This window comes from Rhipicephalus microplus, unplaced genomic scaffold, assembly GCF_043290135.1.
Source record: "Rhipicephalus microplus isolate Deutch F79 unplaced genomic scaffold, USDA_Rmic scaffold_22, whole genome shotgun sequence".
NCBI classification, from domain to species: domain Eukaryota; kingdom Metazoa; phylum Arthropoda; class Arachnida; order Ixodida; family Ixodidae; genus Rhipicephalus; species Rhipicephalus microplus.
The window spans coordinates 150,028-167,668 of record NW_027464595.1 but is presented as its reverse complement, the minus strand read 5'-3'; the positions used below and the strand labels follow the sequence as shown (position 1 = coordinate 167,668).

The following is a 17,641-nucleotide window of genomic DNA, read 5'->3' as shown; positions in this document are numbered from 1 at the left end:
GGCAAGGAAGAGAACACAGTAAACACAGTAAACAGTGAAACGGAAAAAGACAAATTGTCAAAGGGTATTTATGAATAACAAGATTTCATTTAAAGGCAAAGAACGTATGTCACCGGATAAGTTATTCCAAAGTTCAATAGTTCGTGGAAAGAAGCTAAATTTAAACGTGTTAGTACGGGCGTAGAATGGTGTCATATTCAAAGGATGGTATTGGCGTGTTGAAGAAGGTCTGGAACATGTTAAGTAGAAATCTTTTGAAAGTTTGCACGTCGAATAAATTATAGAATGTAATAACTTGAGAGACTCAATGTTCCTTCGCGATGAAAGTAGAGATAGGTTCAAAGATGTTAATGCGGACATAGGTGAATGCGGACATAGGTGAAAAAGCAGAGTCATAACGCCTGAAGATGAATCTAATGGCCTTTTTCTGTACCGATTCTATTTGTTTTACTTCGCACTAGTTGTAGGGGTTCCATACAGGTGACGCGTATTCCAGCACGGGGCGGATAAGGGTCTTGTACACAGTTAGTTTTGTATCGCAAGGGGCCGCAGATAGTGTACGCCGGAGGTAACAAAGTTTTTTTAGCGCTTTAGAAGTAATATAATCAATATGGTGAGACCAGGAAAGGTTAGGAGTGAAAAGCACGCCAAGGTATCTATATTGGTAAACTCTCAGCAAAGACAGTCCATTAAATGAGTAGTTCAAATTTGAAAGAACTAATTTTTTAGTAAAGGACATGAACACAGTTTTTTTGTAGTTAATGTTCATTTGCCAGGAACGGCACCAGTTGCAGAAAGATGCAAATGAATCGTTGAGAAGGATGTGATCATTGGGCGAGTGGATTACATGATATAAAACACAATCATCAGCGTGCAAACGAATCTTACAATGAACAATATCAGGCAAGTCATTAACATAAAGTAAAAATGACAAAGGCCCGAGGATTGAGCCCTGCGGAACACCAGAAGTGATTTTGGCCGGGAAAGAACAGCGGAATCAAGCCTCGCAAATTGAGAATGGTTCGAAAGAAAGCAAGAAATCCAGTGAACTAATTGTGGGTTATTGAGGATCCTATTTAATTTGTGCAAGAGTTTTGAATGAATAACAGTGTCAAAGGCTTTAGAAAAATCGATAAAGATGGCATCAATCTGATATCCTGCGTGAAGGTTCATGGAAATGTCATGTGAAAAGGCAATAGGTTGCGTCACCGTGCTCAACCCGCGTCGAAACCCTTGTTGAAAATTGGACAGAAGGTTATTAGACTCAAGGAAGTTCATGATATGTTTAAAGATTACGTGTTCAAGCATTTTACAAGAGTATGAGGTTAATGAAATTGGTGTATAATTTGAAAAGAAGTGATTATCGCCGGATTTGAAAAGAGGAAGAATTTTACCTATTTTCCAGGACGAGGGAATGGTACCGGTGCGGATAGATGTGTTAAAAATAATTTCAAGGTACCGAGCACACCATTGGGAATACCGGAGTAGAAATGCATTGGGAATGCAATCAGGACCACTGCATTTTTTTACGTCCAGATTCAATATAAGGTTCAGAATGCCCTCTGCGGTAATTGTAATATTCCCAAGGGAGATATTAGAGAGACGATTTTGGAAGGGAGGAACAATGTTATTGTCAACAGAAGAATTGGAACTATAATAGTCATTGAAGGCATTTGATATATTAGCTGCGTCACCTAATGTTTCACCATCGGAGGTGAATGAAGACGGTAAAGTGAATTTAGGAACGATAAAACGCCAAAACGTTTTGGGATTACTTTTAAGCAGAGTTTGAAGCTGCACCCGATAATAAAAATCCCTAGCCGAGTTTGTCATCCGTCGAAGTTCTTCTTTAACGAGAATGAACTTGGTGATAGTGTCAGGGTTATTGTTACGTTTAGATCGCCTGAGGCGATTCACACGACGTGATAAGTGGAGAATGTCGCGATTCATCCATGGAACACTGGGATTAGTCTTTTTAGTTTTTAGTGGAATAAACTGCCGTATGCAGGAGTTAACAAGCCGCTAGAAGAAATCTACAAGGGCGTTAGTGTCAACACTGAGACTTAGCTCGTTGAACGCTTCAAAGCTATCGAACAATTCCTTGATAATAGAATTATCATCAGCGTTATTGAAGTCAGGGAAAGTTATGAAAAGCGAACCAGGTTTCGGCAATGAAGAAGGATTGTTAACAACTGCACTGTGGTCAGATATTCCTTTGATTATCTCATGAGTGAAGCCATTCTGCGCAGCACGAGCACTAAAAGAAACTGAATCCAATAGTGCGTTGGACCTTCTGGTGCCAGTAACGATCTGGAGAAGCCCAGCAGAGAGTGACAATTTGGGGAGTGCTTTGTAATAATGGCATCCCGACCCCTGTGGGTCTATGCCGACCAGTTAACCCCAGGTGCATTGAAATCACCCATCCAAACAAAATGTGCCGCAGAAAAGTTATGTTCAAGAATGAATTGGCTGAGGGAGTGAATGCTTTCAACCGAACACCCGGGAGGGCGATAAAATAAACCGATTACAATTGACTTTTTAGGAAGATGCAGCTTGCGCCATACTGATTCAGTAGCAGCTGGAGAAGGTAACACCGAAAACTTAAGGTTAGAACGCAGTAGGAAAGCAACACCACCACCTTTTGTATTAGAGCGGTCAGACCTAACTGCGATGAATCCTGGTGGGGTAAATTCGGAATCAAGTATGCCATCGTGTAACCATGTTTCGGTGATCCCGATCACATGGGGGGAATACGAGGAGACAAGAGAAAGAAGGTCTGGAAATTTATTAGTGATACTCCTGGCGTTTAGATTAAGGAGGGTGAGGTTATCTGGTAGCTTACGGGCAGTTCAGAAAGGCAACGAAGAACTAGATTGAACGGATGCAGGCACGGAAGGGGGCAGTTTACATTAACCCGACTTTTTACTAGCATGTTAAGGTTAGTGTCCCAGAAATGACGAGTGCCGTCAATGTAAACATGGTAGAAACGTATTTTAACTGTGGGACCATTGCTACGATGAGATGAGGTGGCCTCCCAAAGTTTCCTACGTAACGAACGTACTCTCGCAGAATAATCTTCAGCAATGCGGAAATCAGTACCTTTTAGCTTTGGAGCATTGCTCAGAATATCAATTTTATCTCTGAAATCCAACAGTTTGAGAATGACTGGACGTGGAAGGTCATTGTGCGCCGTACCGATTCGTTCCTTCGAGAGCGATTTTCTAGTTCGTTGTTTTTAGAAACAAGTTTTGATACTGTTTGTGATAAATGCGAAATCTCGGAACGTTCTGACTCAGACAAACTGTTCACAAGGGAAGATGCCGGCATTGATTCGAGTGCTGACACACGCGCTTCAAGAGACTCAAGACGGGCGTTGAAGGACTGCTTAATACCAGAGATATCGCGCGCGATTTGCTTTTGACCAGCCAGTATCTGCGAAAGAGTTTCCGCGAATGTATCAGGAACGCCCGGAAAAGAAGTGGCTACCGATACATCAGAAGCTGATTTGGCGTGATTCGATGGTCCTGTGGCAGAATCACTTGTGTTATTAGTAACCTTAGCACGGGTTTCCTTGAAAGGGCCCGGGTTCAGTTCAACGTCACCGCTTAGGATAAGACGGTGTAAGCAAAACACAATGTGTGAATAACATGAAACAACACTTTGTGGGTAGGCACAGAGCAGCAGAAAACTATCATCGCTTCTAAAGCCCGCAGCATCTGCGAGGTAACATATCTGCAAAAGCAAGCAGCGATCAGGCCGCTTGCTTTTGCAAGCGGCCTGATCGCCGCTCCTGCCTAGCCCACTGAAGAAGGTGCTGGGATGAAGTTCTTTTAAACGAGTCGAGTGTGACCTCACTGGGCAGGCGTTGGTCTGACATATGCTAAATCCCAAGCCACCTCCTGTTATTATCATTAGCGATCCCAAACACTTTACAATTCCCGAACAAGAATCTGCTGAGGTACTTATTCTTGATTTTTTTTCTGTATTCACCACTGTACCTGATGCTCCTCTACCTGTACCCCCACCCACTGTCCAGGATGCTATGTCAGCAATTGACTTCAGCTAGGAAGGAATAATGGCCATAAATGACAAGCTTGAACTTTCATCGGCATCTGGGGCAGATGATATCAATCCGACAGTGGTAAAAAACAGCAAGAACATCTGCACAGCCTATCACCGATTAATCTTCTCGCAGTCTCTTTCATCTGGTAGCATACCTCTCGCCTGAAATGAAGCGCAGATCGTTTCGATCTATAAATCAGGCATCAAAACATCTCCTAACTACCGACCGATTTCCCTGACCAGTGTACCCTAGAAAATAATGGAGCACGTCATCTACACACATATCATGCAGTTTCTTGACACCAACAACTTTTTTCGCACACCTAAACATACATTCCGCAAGAGCCTCTCATGTGAAACGCAACTTGCCATCTCCATCCATGACTTACATATCAACCTCGATACTAAAAAACAGGTTGACGCCTTTTTTCTTGATTATGCAAGAGCATTTAAAAGTTATCCCACCAACAGCTATTACTTAAACTCTCAATGTTGAATCTGCATCCCTACATTTTTCATTGCATTGATGAATTCCTTACTAGCCGATCGCAGTCAGTACAAGTAAATAATTCCAATTTCGGCCCCCTCCTAGTACCATCTGGCGCTCTGCAAGGTAGCATCTTGGGTCCACTTCTATTTTTATTATTATTATTGACATCCCTCTACATGTTGCCTCTCAAATTTGAATGTTCGCTGACAATTGTGTCATCTACGCACAATCACTAACAATGCCAATCACTCTCTTTTACAAAACGATCTTAACAATGTTCAAGACTGGTGCAACGAACAGTTGATGACCCTGAACCCCAACAAATGCAAGGTAGTAAGTTTCCCTCACCGCCTACAGCCAATATGCACACCGCACGTTATCGCTAACACTTCATTAGAAAGAATAGGTACATTTAGGTACCACGGTATTACCCTTTCACCTAACCTAAATTGGTAACCTCATATAACACGCGTTACGGCCTCGGACAACCAAACCCTTGGATTCCTAAAACACCACCTCCGCCACGCACCACGTCATGTAAAACTTTTAGCATATAAGTCACTCGTATTCCCGAAGCGAAAATACGCTTCTCCCTTCTAATCACCTCATCGAACATACCTTATCAAAGCCTTAGAAGCCATTCAGAACCGCGCAGTAAGGTTCATTCAATCATCATATTCCTATTATACCAGCGTATCACAACTAAAAATTCCGTCTGGCTTAAACACGCTCTCATCCCGGTGCCGCATCGATTTAAAAATTCTTGTTACAAGTTTTCTACAGCTCACTTCATGATGCCTCAAATTTTAGCCCGACCACAGCGCACACCTTTGCACACAGGGCACCGTTTACAAGTTACTCGTCCCCGTAGCCAAACTGCGACTTTTCCTGTATCTTTCTGTTGTCGATCATCAGCTGACTGAAACGGCCTGCCCAGCTATATCGTTGAAACCATCTGCTTATCCTCATTTACTGACAAAAAAAAGCTTGGTATGTCTCAATAAATGTATTGTAGCCACTATCCTGTACGCGCATCGTAGCCACTACCTTGTATATGTATGAAACCACTGTTTTGTATGTAGCCACAATTATGTTAACCGCACCCCTTATGTAGTACCTCCCTGCGAGGTCTTTAAGGAAAAAATAAAGTGAAAGTGAAGTGAAGTCACATTTACCGCCCAGATGGTCAACGCTGGATTCCCTTGCTACCACGCTCTCTTCGACTTGACGTGCCTAAGGCCTTCCACAATGACTTGACTGCCGGACATCTTCGTATTCAAAAAACTCACGACCGCATTCGAAGTCACTTCTACTTGCCTGGTATTTTTACTAGCATCATGCGTTACGTCGATTCTTGTGTCCCGTGTGAGCGTCGTAAAATGCAGACAACTGCACCAGCCGAGCCTCTGCAGCCAATTCTGTGCCCCACAACGCCATTTGAGGTTGTAGGTATCGACCTTTACGGCCATATTCAACTCACGTGTACTGGCAAACGATGGATAGCGACAGCCGTAAACCACTTGACAAGCTACGCGGAGACAACGCCTGTATCAACTGCCTCTGCTTTGGAAGTTGCACACTTCGCTCTGCACGCCATCATTCTGCGCCAGGGCATCTCTCGTATACTGCTGAGTGACCCTGGAAGGGTGTTCCTGTCAGACCTGTCAAATGAAGATTTGCGCGCCTCTTGAATATCACACAAGACAGCTTCAAGCTACCACCTTCAGACCAACAGTCTCACCGAGAGTTTTCACCGTAGTCTAGCCGATATGATAGCCGTCTACATCAGTCCAGACCGCGAAAACTGGGATACACTTCTACCAATCCTCACCTTTGCCTACAACACGGCCGTTCAGCGCACGACCAGATATTGGACGTGAGGCCACAACTATGGAGTGCATGCTTCGGAAGCGGTTGACGCAGTATGAGCGTCAGGCGGCCATGTCCACTGCGTACTCGCTTGTACCAGGAGGTGATAACAGGGAGGTCCTCACAGAACCCATACGGCAAGTTGTACGCGAAGAACTTCGAAAAGTTTCTGCAGCGTCCCCTCCCAGTAGCGCCGCTCTTACGGATGTCGTTCGCAAAGAAATCGGGCAGTTCGTTCACTCCTCACCACCATCATAAGTCTAACCTCTCACGCTTTCATACGCGGATGCCCTACGCGTCTCTACGCCATCGACGGCACATTATGCCCATCCACTTGCTAGGTCCCCCAGACGCTTTCCAAGTCCAGCCCATCGCCTGCCTTCTGAGGCCTATTTTCGTCCTGGCCTGCGGAAGTCCACCGTCTGGCGTGCACCCGACAATCGTCCTTTGTGCTACCATTGTGGCGAAGTTAGACACATGTACCGCGACTGTTACTACCGACAATTAGGCCTACGCGGATGCCACCCAGATGCACGTTGTCCACGCTATGGTGAGCGCCCACAGGAAATTGTGGATTACTTGGAATGTAGTCATCACGTTCCTGTCCCGCCGCGGCGACAGTCACGGTCATCATCACCCCGTCCGTCCGCATCAACGCACCGTGCCTGACTAGCTTTTGGGCCCCCGGTGTCAGTCGCGCAAGCCCACGCCGGGGAAACTGAAAACTGCGACCTCCGCAGGTGAGGCCGCTGTCATGCGAACCGACAAATACCCTCCGCCGCTGCCTTACGACGTGCCGTTAAAGCCAGTGTCTTAAATCGCCGACAGAAAGTCCCCTGCCATTACCGTTCCCGTCGACTGTTATCTGGTGACTGCGCCTATTGACACGGGAGCTGATTACTCGGTGATGAGTGCTTCATTGGTCACCCGTCTACACAAGGTGCTGATAACGTGGGACGACCCCAAGGTAATCACCGCTCGAGGACACCTCGTATCCCCTATAGGAAGGTGCAACACCAGGCTTGAGATTTGTGCGTCAGCTTTTGTAGGGTCATTTCTTGTACTGGCCAATTGTTCTCAGCCGATCGTTTTGGACATGGATTTTGTGCAAGAATGTTGAGCGATAATATTCTGCGTGATTTGTTCTTCAGCTTCTTTAACTGTGTTTCTGGAGGTTTCGAAATCGAGAACGATTATCGTGGCATGGCCTTACGCGTAGTCGATGATTGCGTCATGTTGCCACCTCGCTGTAGTATCTTCATGCTTGTTGAGTGTCCACGGGAGCAGTCGATTATGGGCATCACCGAAAGTAACCTGACGTTATTGCTTGATCGGGAAGTCGCCATTGCTCAAAGTCTCGTTCAGCTTCGAAATGGCCAGACTACGGTTTTAGTTACGAACTTCGGTGGCGAACACAGGCATTTTGAGAAACGCACAACCATAGCTTACTTGGAAGCATTTAATGATTTTGACGCCTTCCCTTTGATTACGACAATCTCGACTGAGATCAGCTGGGATACTGACGTAACTAGTCGCCTCAACGCCAATCGCCAGTTAGAAAACCTTAAGAGGGCAAGGCTCCTCAGTCTCCTCTCATTTTTAGTGACTGTTTTGCCACTACATCTAAAGTCCGACAGACTCCTCTAATGAAGCTCATAATTATTACTGAGCCCGACGTCCAACCCGTGCCCCTGCATACTTACCGCGTGTCGCAGAAGGAGCAAGACGCTATCTGTCATAAAGTGAAACAACTGCTCGACGACGAAGTATTTCAACTATCAACTAGTCCTTGGGCGTCACTAGTTGTTTTGGTTCAAAAGAAAGATTGTTCATTATGATTCAGCGTCGACTACCGCAAACTCAACAAGATGACGAAAAAAGACGTATATCCTATTCCTCGTATTGATCACTCCTTGGATCGCCTGCGACACGCCCGTTACTTCTCTTCCGTAGATCGTTGTAGCGGATATTGGCAGATTGAAGTAGAGGAACGGGACCGAGAAAAAAAACAACGTTTATTACAATTCACGGTCTCTGTGAGTTTAATGTTCTCTATTTTGGCCTGTGTTCCACTCTAGCCACATTCCAACAAATGTTAGACACAGTTTCATGTGACTTGAAGCAGTACTCTTGTTTATTGAATTTACATGACGTAGTCGTTTTTTACGACATTTCACAGCACATTGAGCGGCTTGAGGTGGTTGTTCTGGCTATTCGCACTGCCGGCCTCTTTCTCAAACCGGAAAAGTGTTATTTTGGATATGAGGAACTCCAATTTCCTGGCCACATTGTCAGAAGCAGTGGTGTTCACGCCAATCTTGAGAAGGCATGGCAGTTGCTTTGTTCCCGATATTGAGTACAAAGCTTCTAGACGCTGTTTTCTGGGACTACGTCCTTATTACTACCGCTTTGTGCCGAAAGTTTTGAAAAACGCCGATCATCTACCACACCTCCTCAAGGACGACGTCGCCTTTGTCTAGGGCACCCCAGCACCCCTTGATCAGCATGTCTAGGGCACCCCTTGATCAGCACCCCAGAATAACGGGGTGTCCTTCTTCAGGAGGTTTGTGAGTGGGCGTGCAATGATGGCAAAGTCCTTAACAAACCATCGAAAGTAGAAGCACAAGTCCACAAAACTGCAAACGTCCTTTGTTGACTTCGGAACAGAAAAGTCTTTGACGGCACAAATTTTCTCGGGATCCGGACGGACTCTTGCGGCATCGACGATGTGGCCAAGTACGGTTATTTGGTGATGGGCAAAGTGGCGTTTAGACTTGTTTAGTTGAAGTCCGGTTCGACGAAAAACTTCAAGAATCGCCGATAAACGTTGGGATGGGAGTCGAATGTGGGCGAGAAAAGGATAACGTCGTGTAAATAGCATAAGCAGGTTGACCATTTAAACCCTTGGAGCAATGAGTCCATCATTCTATCGAATGTGGCCGGCGCATTACAGAGACCAAAGGATATCATAACTTTGAAGTGATAAAGCCCGCCAGGAGTGACGAACGCGGTCTTCTCACGGTCCATCTCGTCCACAGCGATCTGCCAATAGCCAGATCGAAGGTCGATAGTGGTAAAATACGTAGCACCGTAAAGGCAGTCTAAGGCATCGTCAATTCTAGGCAACGGGTCAACATCTTCGTAATTTTGTTGAGATGCCTATAATCTACACAAAAGCGCCATGTTCCATCCTTCTTTCTGATCAGGACAACAGAAGAAGCCCAGGGCTACAAGAGGGCTCGATTATGTTTTTTGCAAGCATCTTTTCGACTTCCTATTGTATGACTGTGCGCTCGGACGTGGAAACACGGTATGGACGTCGGTGAATGGGACTCGCGTCACCAGTATTGATGCGATGAGGAACAACACTCGTTCGGCTCAAAGCCGTGCTGGCGAAGTCGAAAAGGTCACTATAGGACTCCAGGACGCGACGAAGGACTTCCGCTTGATCAGGAGCGAGATCTGATGGTACCATGTTGTAAACGTCAACGCCCGATGAGCGTGATAGAGTTGGTTCATGGTCTAAGGTGCAGCAATCATCTACCCTGAAGGATTCAACCGTATGGTCTTGTAGAGCAGTAATTTCGACTAGGGAGATACCTTGTAGAAGAATTTGGGCAGTGAGGGCAAAACTGACAATAGGAAGGCATGTGCGGTTTTCAACGATTGTCAAAATAGTGTGCGGAACAGCGACGCCATGCGTAAGCATCACGGCATGAATTGGTGCCACCATGTATTCGACGTCAGGTACAGGTGGTGTAGAAAAGAGGTCGATATAAGTGACACAGTTAGGCGGAAGGCGTGCGAAATCAATGCAGCAAAGGAAAATTTGGGGTGGGTTGGTCAGATCAGAAAGTAGAGGCATTTCAGGGTCAAGACAGCCGGCTGAACAATCAATAAGAGCCGAGTGAGCGGTTAGACTATACATGCCTAGAATTACTTCATGAGGGCAATTCTCTATAACGGTGAAAAGAACAGCAGTGCTTCTATCGGCGATAGTCACACGGGCAGAGCACATGCCAATAATCGCGGCAGTTTTGCCGTCCGCGACTCGAACGGCTCGGTTCAAGGCAGGTGTGATAACTTTCTTTAGGCAGCGACGAAGAGCAGCACTTATTATGGACACATGCGCGCCGGTATCCATCAACGCGCGCACAGGTGCATTGTCTAAAGTAACATTCAACAGATTCCGGGTTTTCGGTAATGTTACACGAGGATTTCTTGCAGAGGTCGTCGTCAATGCAGCTTCACCTCCAGAAGCTGCACTGCCTAGTTTTCCGATAGGGGGCGCTGCGAATAGGTCGGAGAGGAAGGACGGCGTTGTGAGGGCGAACGAGATTGACGGTGAGCAGGGGATGGTGAGCGGGCGTAGCGAGGTCTCGTCAGAGGTGCGGCAGAATCAGAGGATGTGGTCGGCATAAGGAATTAAAAATCAAATGTTGAGGACGACTGGTGGACAGAAGTGGCCTGGGTAGGAGGCCCATATTGTGCCGGCGGAGCCCAGTGATTGTGGCAGTGGCCAGCAATATGACGGACACGCCATCAGTTGAAGCATATGGGCTTGTCGTCCAGTGTACGCCATTTGGACAAATAGCGCTGTCGAGAGTAGTTGGACCCAAATCGAGGAGCGGAGGGATGACGATAAAAAGGCTTGGCAGAGTCGACTGGTTGAATGGGGTGCAGGCCGACGTTCGATAATTCTTGACGAACGACGGCTTGTATCAGTGAGATAGTGGACGGTGAAGGATCAGGCGTTGTAAATGAAGTAGCTACTGGTTGGGCTGCCTCGACCTCGCGACGAATGATGCGGGTGAGGTTGTCACATCGGGGAGTAAGACGAACGGCGTCATCACATGAGGAAGTAGTAGCTGTGTTCGGCAGGCGCGTGATGCCGTGGGTGACGCGGCGGGCTTTAGCCTGTTCTAGACGGCGGCATTCTGTCAAGAACGTGTCGATGCTCGTGACCTTAATAAAAACCAGCAGGTTGAAGGCATCGTCAGCAATCCCTTTCAGGACGTGATTAACTTTTTCTTCTGACATGCGCTGGTCGATCTTCCTACAAAGCACCAAGACGTTAAGAATGTATGAGACGTACGATTCAGTAGACGTCTGGGCGCGGGTGGCGAGAGTCTTCTTGGCAGCGAGCTGACGACCAGATGAATCACCGAAAATGTCATGGATCTTCAATTTGAAAAGATCCCAGCTTCTGCTTTCGGCTTCGTTGGTTTCGAACTATGCCCGCGGCGTGCCGTCGAGGTAAAACACAACATTGGCGAGCATGAGCGTGGGATCCAAGCGGTGGGTAGTGCTGACTCGCTCGTACCGGTGCAGCCAGGAGTCAACGTCGATGGTACCGTCTGCGGAGAAAGTTCCAGGATCCGGCAGGGGTGGCAGGGTGACGTAGGTTGTCGACTCGGATCGAGAGACCGGTGGGGATGAGGCACTGGCAGTTGAAGTAGCCGAAGAGTCCCCGGTGTTGCGACCGCTGCGCGTCTCCATCGAGGTTCGGGAGTCGTCCACCTGCACCAATAATGTTATAGGTAACTTAATAAATTAAATACGATGCACCGTGCTCGACGAACAAGATCGCGACAGTTCATAAACAACCAGCCACCAACGTCGTGTTTCTCTTTATTGCAGCTAGGCTGTGCCAGCTGTTGTGTATCAATATCGAGATGGCGTGGAACGCGTCATCGCCTACGCTAGCCGCACGTTGTCATCTTCAAAGAACTACTTGACGATTAGAAAAGAATGTCTGGCAGTTGTATGGGCCAAAACTAAATTCAAGCCCCACTGGTACTGGCACTACTTCCGAATCGTCAGTGACCACCCCTCTCTGTGCTGGCTAGCGAATCTGAAAGATCCTTGGAGCCGTCTCGCAAGATGGAGCATTCAGTTACAGGAATTCGATATCACGATGGTTTACAAGTCTGGCCAGAAACACACCGACGCTGACTGTCTTTCCCGAGCACCCGTTGAGGTCACTGCAGCATACAAGGATGAAGCCTTCAGCTGCCTTGCTATTCTGGCATCTTTAAACGTGGCTGAGCAGCAACGCGAAGACTTGTAATTACAACCACTGATCGAATACCTTGAGTAACGTCACCTACAACTTCCACGTCTGTTCTCGCGTGGTCTGTCATCTTTCCGTCTAGGCCATGACATCCTCTACAAGCGCAACTTTATTCTTACAAAAACTGTTTACCTCGTCGTCGTTCCTGCTGCTCCCAATGATATTTTGCGAGCTTGTCTTGACGAGCCATCATCAGGGCATCTTGGCTTCGCGCGTACTTTAGTGCGGATCGAGGACAAATACTACTGGGGGAAACAAATGAACACCACACGGTAGTACGTCAAGGCATGCACAGCCTGTCAGCACCGCGAAAGTTTAACGACAAAACCAGCTGGTCTGCTTCAGCCTTTGCGACCCCCTAACACACCTTTTGAAAAGGTCGGGTTGGATTTACTCGGGCCATCTCCAAAGTCTACGGCTTGTAACCAATGGATTGTGGTTGCCACTGACTATTTGACCAGATACTGCAAAACACAAGCCTCCCAGCAACCAACTGCTTCCCAAGTGGCTGACGTTGTCATGAAGAATATCAATCTCTGCCACGGTGCTTCCGCTATCGTCATCACAGATAATGTTACGGCTTTTACGGCACAGTTGCTTCGAGAGATCATGTTGCAGAGCGGCACGACGCGCCGAACAACAACTGCGTACGACCTGCAGACTTACGGGTTAACCAAACGCCTCAACAAAACAATTGCAGATATGCTTTCGAAGTATGCCGCCAAGGATCAGAAGAATTGGGATGAAATCATCCCTTATGTAACATTTGCGTACATTACTGCTTTGCAGGAAACCACCAGCTTTGCTTCTTTTTGCCTGGTTTACGGCCGCAACCTCACCACAATGCTTGACATCATGCTGCAACCAACTCTCCCGGACACGATTACCCCGGACGCAGATATATTTGTTCAGCGTGCCGAAGACGCCTAGCAGCTGGTACGATTTCGCATTTTATCGCGGCAAAATCAAGATGCTCGCCGGTACAACATCCACCACAGAGCAGTATTATAAGAGCCCGGTGACCTATGTGGGGCGACCTAGTCTGGGTAATCTGATCTAGACGTGGACGCTCAGAAAAATTGTTATGTCAGTATCTCGGACCCTACCGAGTTCTTCATTACCTCGGTGAAGTGAACTACGAAGTTGTTTCAGCAGACACGTCACACCGTTCTCGTAGACCACGCTCCTCGGAGGTGGTTCACGTCTCCAGGATGAAGCCTTACTGTTCGCGTTGACTGTAAGTCAATAACTTTGTGATGTGGCAATGGCCTTCAAGAAAATTGTACATTTTTTCTTTCATTATTTTTCATCTCGTCGTTTTTCTTTTCAGTTGACATTGACATTTTGACTACATTTTGTTGATTTTCAGAGCCGTGGCATTCATGCCATGCTTATTCTAATTTTTTGGGGGGGGGGGAGGGAGGGTAATGCCACGCTGTGTTGGTGGCAGAAGACGAGAGCGAAGAAGTGATGGGCAGCTGTTGTTAAGTAAACAGTCCTCCACTTCAAGTTGCTGCCTACCGTTTCCTCTCGAAACGATATATATATATATATATATATATATATATATATATATATATATATATATATATATATATATATATATATATATATATATATATATATATATATATATATATATATATATATATATATATATATATATATATTGTAATGAGAGCAGTGGACACGGAGCTCGAGTAGAAAAAGAAGAAGCGCTGCGATCGCAGGCTTACATTCAGTTAGCCCTTGCACTAAATAAATATCTCGTTCACCGAGTCAACTCATGCTTGTTGAACACCCCGTTTCAAATGGTGGAAGTGCTGGGATACATCTACTACTCACCCTGGAACGTCAAAGTCGTACAATTCAACGACCTTCTGCAATGACTGATCCGCGGCCGTCTCATGCCGCCACTCCAGATCTCGCACCCGTACCTCTCTTCTGTTCTGGCGCTCTCCAGCAGTGTGACCCCCACGCCTTAATTTGTGGCACAGAGGACGAATATGTGGACAACTAGATACCCGGGTATAAGCTGGTGAGCGTGTACAATAAGTGGAGCGCAGCCTATAAGCTCACAAATGTGAGTTTTTACCAGACAGAAGTGGTGAAACTATGGTACAGGAATTATCAAAGTGATTTCAGTCGCCGAGGTTATTCAGCTCTGCCAAAGCTATGATGAGCTCCGTAGTCAGTGCGCTTCTACACGTTGTGCTGCTCAAAACACCACGAACCTCTCATTCCTCGACTATGGCCACTACACCACTGATCACTCTGCGTTGATGCCACTTATAAAGCACTTCATACGGGAGGAGGTTGCCCGGCAGCTATGTATATTCACAAGAACTACGAAGCCGTTGGCAACATTGCCGCCTTCGCTTCGCAAGGTCATTGCATAGCAAAATGCCGAAACCTTGCTGCCAGCTCAGGCTCCACCATCTGTTACCGCACCACTAACTTATGCAGCTGCTGTTGCTTGGCCACGTGCTCCATCGTCTCCGGCTATCTACGAAGCAACTCGCCACGTTTATTTGTCGACGCCACTTGCCCGCCATTTCACCATCACGTCTCCGGCTGTATAGGAAACAACTCGGAACGTTTATATGACGCCGCCACCTGCACGACGTTTACAGTACCTTATTCAGCAATCAGTGCCCCTGTCGTCAGCCAATGGCACACTCCGGATAATCACCAAATGTTTTTCATGTAGCATCCCAGGCCACATAGCTCGTCACTGCCGTCGTCGCAGCTTCCCTTCTCATGACATTTCAGAAGCCCATCACTACATGCCCACTCAGCCGCGATATCTCGTTCCTGCCGATCCCTTACTAGACGTACGTCTCGGCGCCGACCATCCGGCTTCAGCCGTTGGCCCTTCCTCGTCCCCGATCTATTTTTCCAATGTTACAACGCAACAGCCCACTGAGAGGGCATAACTGACGGGCGCGTTTCCGGAGACAAAAACTGCAATGGCAGCGAAAATTTCGAGAGCCAACTGCAGTCCCCCGAACGAATTTGAACTCTATATTGATGACATTAGGGTGCATTGACTTGTTGAAACTGGAACTGCCGCATTTGTAATTAGCGAGGAACTGTGCCGAAACATGAAGAAAGTGACCACTCAACTTACCGACCTATCTTAGCAGACAGCTACGTCCCACCGTGTTCAGCCTAAAACTTTGTGCACTGCACAAATCGTCCTTCAATGTGCCATGTACGTCGTCGCATTAGTAGGTTTATTCCGTTCTTCGCATGACGTTATCTTTGGGTGGGACTTTACCGCAGGTCGCGGTATCAAACCCCGTGTGTGGCGGCTGCATTTCCGATGGAGGTGGAAACGTTGTAGGCCCGTGTGCTCAGACTTTCGTGCACGTTAAAGAACTCCAGGTGGACGAAATTTCCGAACCCTCCACTACAGCATCTCTGATAATCATATGGAGGTTTTGGGACGTTAAACACCACATGCCAATTATATTGGGTGGGACTTTCTTTCGTCAAATTCGGCTTTGGTCGACTTTGCGCGTTCTGAACTCGCATTATTTGTGCCGTGCTATGACCCCGACGACGGCACATCGAGTAGAGTGTTTGCTGCTTCAAGCCTTGACATTGCGCTTTTCTCAGCTGTTGTTGTCCCAGTGTCGTGCGCTTCTCCTAAATCGCCTCTGTTGTTTATGCCATCGGTCACAACTGCGTGCCATCGAATTTCATGCTTCCGTTTGCCGTCATCGTTTTTCGCAACGGTAATGCTGCGATTTATGTGTGCGATGCCTCGGACAGCCCGTCATTCTTACTACGTGGAGAATGCCTGGGAAGCTACTAAACTTACGGGTGCATTCTTCCAGCCACTATACCCGATTTACGGTTTCGCTCCCAATTTGTGCTGTCACTCCTACCAACGCGCCTAATGATGTTCTCGACGTCTCCTCAGATGCCATTGACCCTGAGCTCACACCAACTCAGTGCCAAGAGGTTATACTTTTTCTACTTTGTTTTTTCTCTTCATTCTATCGTAACCAGTCAGGCTGAGGCTGAACCTCTGCAGTCGTTCACCGTATTGACACCGGTCAACAAGCCCCACTAAGACAGCGTTCGTACCGTGTGTCACCTGCTGAACGCCGTGTCATCGACGTACAAGTGGACGCTATGTTGAAACGTGGCATCAACAAGCCCGCCAACAGTTTCTGGGCTTCACTGGTTGATCTCGTGAAGAAAAAATACGGATCCATCCGATTCTGCCTTGACTACCGCTGACTCAACAAGATAAAGAGCAAAGACGTATAACATCTGCCTCGCATCGATGATGCTTTGGACAGTGTTACGACCGTCATCATTATTGAAGTTTTTCGGCCTTTGTGAACGAGACGAAAATATTTCGACGCATTCCAAGCAAGAGTGTGCCGTCAAAACGGGTTGATTTCCTCTCCGCAAAACCTGAAGGAGAGGTTCGAGACTGGTTCGCGCAAAGAAAACGCACCAGCCAAGAGAGGCCATTGTGAGCTCGACTAAAGAAAGGCCATTGTGTTTGCTGAAAGCAAGGCTCTCGAGGTCAACAAGCAGGCAGCTTGGCCATTTTTAAGGTCACCGAGGATCTGGAAATCTCGGAAACAGCATGGTATTCGCAGTTCAAGCTGAAAGCTAAAGCCAAACTGGTTGTGGCTGCATCTTGTGAAGAGAAGTGGAACCCCGGTTATGCGCAGCTAAGCCAAAGCTTCTAGCAAACAACTAGGAATGGAATGTGGGGTTGAGGGAAAGGAAAGCGCACTATCTGCTGTAGCCCTTGCGGGAGCCCGCCTCCACGATAAGGGATTAGTCGACCACTCCTTCTTCCCCCTTTCTTCATAGGATCGGCTGAATGGGGTGGCATATTTTGACGATATGCTGGCACACCACTACGTTGTCCTACCCAAACAGTCAGGCAGGTTTGACACGTGTACTGGCAGCCGGTTATTTGAACCTCACCCAACTGCCAGAAGAATCTTGGAAACCAAGATCATCTGACGTGCTCGAAACTTGGTGACGTGTGCGAAAACGTCGGTGCAGTGCGTTTGTGACCATATTTGGGCATCGTGTAGACTGTGCCCTCTCCACAGGCATTGTATGGTGTCTCCCCTATTTTGTGGGTGGAGCACGTAGACCGTGGAGCGCCG

General features: G+C 47.2%; 1 protein-coding gene across 1 annotated transcript in view; it reads left to right on the top strand.

Moving 5' to 3' along the window:
* The window catches only part of LOC142786329 (uncharacterized), a gene marked incomplete at its 3' end in the record, with an annotated part of 185,926 nt that overhangs the window by 53,441 nt on the left and 114,844 nt on the right, over window positions 1-17,641 (top strand). The gene's annotated exons all lie outside the window — the stretch shown is intronic.